Raw genomic sequence first — 7,679 nt, forward strand, 5'->3', positions numbered from 1 at the left:
TGCTCGAAACAACGGAGATGAAAACCCTCCGAAAAATCGACGGCAAGACTCTATGGGACAGAGCTATAAGTACAGATATACGCGGAGATGCAAGGTGGATAACATTAATAACTGGGTAAGAAACAGAAAAATAGAATGGAATGACCACATAAGCCGAATGATAACATAAGTCAGGACAGCGAGAGACGGTTCCCCAATAGGAAGACGATCAGTGGGAAGACCACAAAAACGATGGAACGACAACTTATAGAGGCACATTGAAAAAACAGAGTCATGTCTATACAAAAAGAAGAAGATGAAGAAGAGAAATTAAAGTTCGAATAGAGTAAGCACTATCAAACTTCAATAAATTGAGAAAGGTACTTTGTGCAAGAGAACTGAAATTAGACTTGAGAGTTTGACTGGCAAGGTGTTAAATTTTCTGGATTCTGCTTTACGTGATAGAAGCATAGATACTTATCGCGTCGACTACTAAAAAGTTGGAAGCATTGGAACTGTGGATGTATAGAAGAATCCTGAAGATATCATGGACCTAGCATGTAACAAACAACAATGTCATGAGAAGAGTTTACAAAAGAATGGAAATATTGAAAACCATCAAGACACGAAAGCTGCAATATCTGGGGCATGTTATGCATAATGAGAGATACAACATACTTCAGTTAATTATACAAGGGAAAATCCAGGGTAAGAGAAGTGTAGGAAGGAGAAGAATCTCATGGCTGCGTAACTTGAGGGATGCACATCAACCGAACTACTATGAGCAACAGCATCTAAGATCAGAATAGCCGTGATGATTGCCAACCTCCGTCGCGGAGATGACACGTAAAGAAGAACCAATCACTAACTTAAAGACGGTTCTTAGACCATTTTTTATAGTTGCGGCATAATATGCAACTCAGTGCAATCCCAAATGACGGGGCCTCTAATAAAAAAAAGAATGTGTGTGTATTTTGTACGCACGTAAGAAGTTATACTTCTATTATATGATTTCTTAGAAACAAATATACTTTAAACAGTTTGTTTTAATTTTTTTTAAACACCAAACTAATTTTGTGCTTACCGCTTTCAAAAAAAATAAAAAAAAGTATAGGATTGCTCCGGATTCGAACTCAAGACCTCTCGATCTCTGGCCGAATGCTATACCAAATAGGCTACGAAGACTGTGTCTGTATCGGTTCGGACGTACCTAATGACAATTCACGGTAACAAACAGGCAAGGCGAAGTATAATAAATATACAATAAAATGTTTTAATAATACTCATCTTACTCCTGAGGAAGACAAATCCAAAGACACAAAAAGTATAATAAATATATTTACTAAAAACACTAATATATTCTTTTCACACCTTTTCTTGCACTGACATATTTATACATAACTTGAAAGATATCAACTAAACGCTATACTGTCTGTGTGCGCATGCGCGCAGTATTATGAAATTTTACTCTTAATCGCGCCTAAAGAAGTATAACTTCAAAAAACTTTTCAATCTTTCAAAGTTTTCAATCTAATAGCACATAAAACAACATCCAAAAGTGTCATTCTACATCCTTCTTTTGCCCTTAAATTGGTTTAATTCTGAACATAGGCTTCCCCCAGTTTCCTCCATTCGCTTCTGTTTAGTGCTTTCTGTTTCCAGTGCGTTCCTCCTATCTTTTTATTGTCGTCTCCCCATCTCATCTGGGGTCGTCCTCTTGCTCTCTTTCCTGTCCATGGTCTCCATTGTTGTATCGTGCTATTCTATCTATTGTCCGTTTGTCTAGCGTTATGACCTGCGAAGCTCCATTTTAGCCTGGTTATATGTTGACCTGCGTCTTTGACTTTTGTTCTATTTCTGACCCAGTTGTTTTGCTTTTTGTCTGTCAATTACTCCTAGCATTGCTCTCTCCATGGCTCTTTGTGTCTTTATTATTTTATCCATGTTTGCCTTAGTCAAGGTCCATGTTTGGCATGCGTATGTGAGAATTGGGAGTATGCACTGGTCAAACACTTTTGTTTTTAAGTATTGTTGTATTTTTTTATTCTTTAGGACCCATTTTAATTTTCCAAATCCTGCCCAGGCTAATCTGACCCTTCTTTTTACCTCCGTTTTTATTTTCCTTATTTTTTCCTTATTTATTTTTATAATTTGTCCCAAATATATATAATCATTAACCGCTTCTATTGTGGTGTCGTTTAGTATTACGTTTCTATTGTCTTGTGTGTTTGTCATTGTTTTTGTTTTGGCAAAATTCATTTTTAGACCTATTTGTTCAGATTCATTTGCTAGTTCGGTTAACATGGTTTGTAGTTCTTCAAAACTTGATGCTATGACTACTACATCGTCTGCATATCTTAGGTGGTTTAGTTTCTTTCCATTTATGTTTATTCCCATGTTTGTCCATTCCGTTGTTTTGAAAACATCTTCCAGTGCTAATGTAAATAGTTTAGGAGAAATAACATCTCCCTGTCGCACTCCTCTGTTAATTGGTATGGGTTTTTTAGTTTCTTCCAATTGTACTGTCATTGTTGCTTTCTTATATATATTATGTATTAGCATTCTGTATCTGGAATCTATTCGACAGTTGTTTATAGCTTTTTCTATTGCCCACATTTCCACGCTGTCAAATGCTTTTTCGTAGTCAACGAACGCTAAGTGCAGATCTATATGATAGATAGAAGATGATATGATAGAAGTGTAGATATGCACTATAGATATATAGATTCTACATCCTAACAGACTGAAAACAAGACTAATATCTAATAATCTTTGAACTGCAACTATGAATAATTAGTTGATAATAGATCAGCCAATGTATCTTAGTACTTAAAAAAAAAATTAAGTTTTCAATCTAATAGCACATAAAACAAGATCCAAAAATGTCATTCTACATCCTACCAGACTGAAAACAAGACTAATATCTAATAATCTTTGAACTGCAACTATGAATAATTAGTTGATAATAGATCAGCCAATGTATCTTAGTACTTAAAAAAAAATTAAGTTTTCAATCTAATAGCACATAAAACAAGATCCAAAAATGTCATTCTACATCCTACCAGACTGAAAACAAGACTAATATCTAATAATCTTTGAACTGCAACTATGAATAATTAGTTGATAATAGATCAGCCAATGTATCTTACTACCTATAGTAATCCTGAAGTTTTTCGGTTTTGTCTTCGTAATTTAGGACTAAATCCTTTTCATTATTGCGACTTGGGGTCTTGGGACTCCAATATCCTGTAACTGTAACATTAAAAAAAATACTAGATTTGCTGTAAAAGGTATATTTTAAAATACCCTAAAAAAGGGTCAAAATACAAAACGTTTTCGGATTAAGAAATCCATCATCAGTGTTCTAAAAGCCAAAAAATAGTAAGCTTGAGCCAGCAAAATGTGTTAGGTAAAAACCCTTTAAATATAAAATATTATATTATGTTACATATTTATATAAAATGTTGATGATGTTCTAGATATGCCTGGATGTTACCCAGGGCAACACAGGACTCTTCCCACGTGGTTGGTTTTTTTTTTTGAGAAAACCTCACATATTGGATTTAGCGAGGATCACTAGCGAGTTGGCCATAGAAATCCAATATGTGAGGTTTTCTCCAAAAAAAAATCCAACCACGTGGGAAGAGTCCTGTGTTGCCCTGGGTAACATTTAGGCATATCTAGAACATCATCAACATTTTATATAAATGTGTAACATAATATAATATTTTACATTTAAAGGGTTTTTACCCAACATATTTTGGTGGCTCAGGCATGCTATTTTTTGGCTTTTAGAACATTGATGATGGATTTATTAATCCGAAAACGTTTTGTCTTGTGACCCTTTTTTAGGGTATTTTAAAATATACCTTTTACAACAAATCTAGTATTTTTGTGATTTATGGTATACAGCCAGTTACAGGAAGTTTATTTTCCTTGTGGATTTTGTAACATTTAGTTTTTGTACTTTTTGTTGTCTATTTATCTTTTGTTGTCTTGTATTTTAGTGTTCTTATAACATTTTGTCTTAACGTTGCAATATCCATGAAATGGTCTGAATCTGCACCTACTTAAATTCTCACGTCTTTTATCGATGTTTGCTTTCTTTTTGGTGATTAGTTGGTATAATGGTCTATTGGGGACCAAGTTTTTTGGTTTGGTGAAATCCATATTACTTTGTGATATTTACTGTATGCAAATGTAGGACTACTAGGACTTCGAGCTGGTACCAGGATGATTGAAAGCTAGGACAAATAATCCCCGGACAAATAATCCCGGACAAAAAATCCCCACAAATTATCCCTGGACAAAAATTCCCCGGACAAAAAATCCCCGGACAAAAAATCCCCGGGCAGATAATCCCCGGACAAAAAATCCCCACAAAAAATCCCGGACAAAAAATCCCCACAAATTTTTTTGGACAAAATATCCCCACAAAAAATCCCGGACAAAAATCCCCAAGAAATATTTGCTGTCGAATAGTTCTCTAAAAGTTTTCTTGAAATTTTAACAAATTTCGAACTCCAATTCCATGCAGAAAACTTTATTTGTGTTATATTTTTGTTAACTTTTTTGTTTATACATGACAAAAAGTGTAAGTTTTTTCAGAAATCGTGGAAGATATGGGGAATGAGCTAAGACCCCCCCTTTTTCATGACAGGCGCTTAACGCACAACTACAACTACATACATTTTACTTGAGACCATTCACATGCTAACGCGCGTCTTAATGACCTAAAACGCGCGTTAGCATGTGAACGGTCTTTAGTAAAATGTATGTAGTTGTTGTCGCGCGTTATCAAAACACGCGTTAAGCGCCTGACCTGAAAACGGAACCTTAGCTCATTCCCCATATCTTCAACGATTTCTGAAAAAACTCACATTCTTTTGTCATGTAAAATTATAAGTTTTTAGCATGGAATTGGAATTCCAAATTTGTTAAAATTTCGGGAAAACTTTTAGATAACTATTCGGTAGCAAATATTTCTTGGGGATTTTTTGTCCAGGATTTTTTATGGGGATATTTTGTATAAAAAAATTTTGTGGGGATTTTTTGCGCGGGATTATGTGTCCGGAGATTATTTGTCCGGACCCCACCAGCTCCTAGGTTGTATCATTTTTGACCATTGTTATTTGTTTTTTCATGTAACGTGTGTTTATTTGTTAGGGGATTAATGTATGTAGCCTTTCTTTCCTACCTGGACGTTAAAATCTCCCATTACCAGTATTGTGTCTTCATCGGGTAGGCACTGAATTTATTGTTAAAGTTTTCGATACATTTCATCTTTTTGTTCTTCAACAGCACCTTCAGATGCAGCACATACGTTTATCGTGTAAGTAAGGTGTAACAAAAATACAGGTCATAAATTAAATCACATATTCTGAGACCAAAAATAGTTCGATTGAACCTAACTTACCTTAGTACAAATGTGCACATAAAAAAAGTTATAGCCCCTTGAAGGTACAAAATAAAAAGCGATTTTTTCCAATATATTTAAAAGTACCTATTAGAGATTTTTTATTGAAAATAAACATGTGTCATTCTTATGGCAGGAATATCTTAAAAAATTAAAGTGAAATTTGTGTATACCATTAAAATTTAATGGGGTTTTGTTCCCTTAAAGCCCCCCACCCCAAATATTTCTGAACGTTCCAATTTAATTATTATTGTGGTACCATGACAGATAAGGAAACTATACATACACTTAATGATCATGGACTTCGGAATCCAAGATCCGGCAGGGGAGGAAGATCACAACCAGACCACGGGGCCTCTCAGGTCGTCAACACACGAAAACCCCGTGTCGTGGAAATCCACAAGATAGCTACGTGGAACGTAACAACTATGTTTGAAGGTGCGAGATTACAAAATATTCAGCTAGAAATGGCCAGACTAGACATTCCTATCCTAGGTATATGCGAGACGAAATGGCTAGGGTCAAACATATTTGAGAGTAATGGATACATTGTATACCACTCGGGAAAGGCAGAAGGACCCAGACGTAACGGAGTCGCAATCATTGTCAAAGAAGAAATTCGTAACTGTATCCGAAATTTCGTCCCTTTCAATGATCATATCATGATGATTCAGCTGCAAAATAAACTACTGAATATTAATATAATACAAGTCTATGCGCCAACAGCTGACAAACCAGATGAAGAAATTGAGCAATTCTACAGCCAAATTAAACAAATTCTCCGGAGCACAAAAAACATGAAGCTACAATTATTATGGGAGATTTCAACTCAAAAGTTGGTGCCGAAATCACACAAGATATAACCGGAAAGTATGGACTTGGAGAAAGGAACGAAAGAGGGCAAAGACTAATACAGTTCTGCCAAGAAGAGAAATGCATTATAGCAAATACTTTGTTTCAGCAACCTAAAAGACGACTATATACCTGGAAATCTCCAGCTGATCAAGAGGGAAAGATAGTCAGAAATCAAATTGACTACATTATCATTAATAGAAGATTTAGAAACAGTATTACATCTGCAAAAACATACCCAAGTGCAGACGCAGCAACTAACCATAATCTGCTCTGTGCTGGATTCAAACTAAAACTAAAAAGAATAAAAGCTCCCACAACGCAGAAGACACCTAATACTCGACTTCTAAGAAATGCCGTAATATCAGATGAGTTCGGAAATAAGATAAATCGTGAGATTAAAAAACAGTTAGAAAGATCTGAACAAGAAAATATCGGTCAAAATTTAGATCTCATGAATTCCGCCATGGTCACCATAGCAAACGAAGTTTTGAAACCAGAAAAAGACCCAATAAAGAAAAAGGATTGGATGACCGATAAAATACTAGACCTTATTCAACAAAGAAGAAATTGGAAAAACAAAGACGAGATTCAGTATAGAGAGATATATCGACAAATAAGATACGAGGTTAAGCGAGCAAAAGAGGACTGGATGGAACAAAGATGTCGTGAAATGGAAGAACTACAAAGAAAACATGACGAGTTTAATATACATAAAAAGCTTAAAGAAATTACCTACACTCAGAGAAAAAGAACTCCTCACTTTATGAGAAACTCCAAAGGTAAAATAATTCTCGACTTGGATGAAAAAAAGGAAGAATGGACTAACTATATAAAAGAGCTCTTCCTGGATACGAGGCCACCACTTAACACCACAAAGTATACGAATACTGGTCCTAGTATTTTAAAAGCGGAAGTAGAGAAAGCCATCAAACAGAGCAAAAATGGGAAATCTCCAGGCCCTGACCAAATACCATCAGACTGGCTCAAACTTCTGGATGACGACAATGTCTCACAACTAACAAACATTTATAACCATATATACGAGACTGGCATGATGCCACAGATATGGTTAGAGTGTACATTTATTCCACTCCCAAAAAAGCCTAATACATCATCATATAAAGACTTTAGACTAATTAGTCTCATGAGCCACTCTCTTAAGCTACTTCTTAAGATAATTCTTAATAGAATCAAGTAGAAATGTGAAGAGACAATGGGAAACAAACAATTCGGTTTCAGAGAAGGATTGGGAACAAGGGAAGCTTTGTTCTCAATGTTAACATTACTTCAACGATCATGGGAAGTACAGAAACCAATTTACGTCTGCTTTATAGATTTTGAGAAGGCGTTTGATAGAGTTCAACATGATAGGTTGTTTGAATATCTAGAAATGATTGGAATAGATGATAAAGATCTGAGACTTTTACAA

This window comes from Diabrotica virgifera, chromosome 7 (genome assembly GCF_917563875.1).
Source record: "Diabrotica virgifera virgifera chromosome 7, PGI_DIABVI_V3a".
Taxonomy (NCBI): Eukaryota; Metazoa; Arthropoda; class Insecta; order Coleoptera; family Chrysomelidae; genus Diabrotica; species Diabrotica virgifera.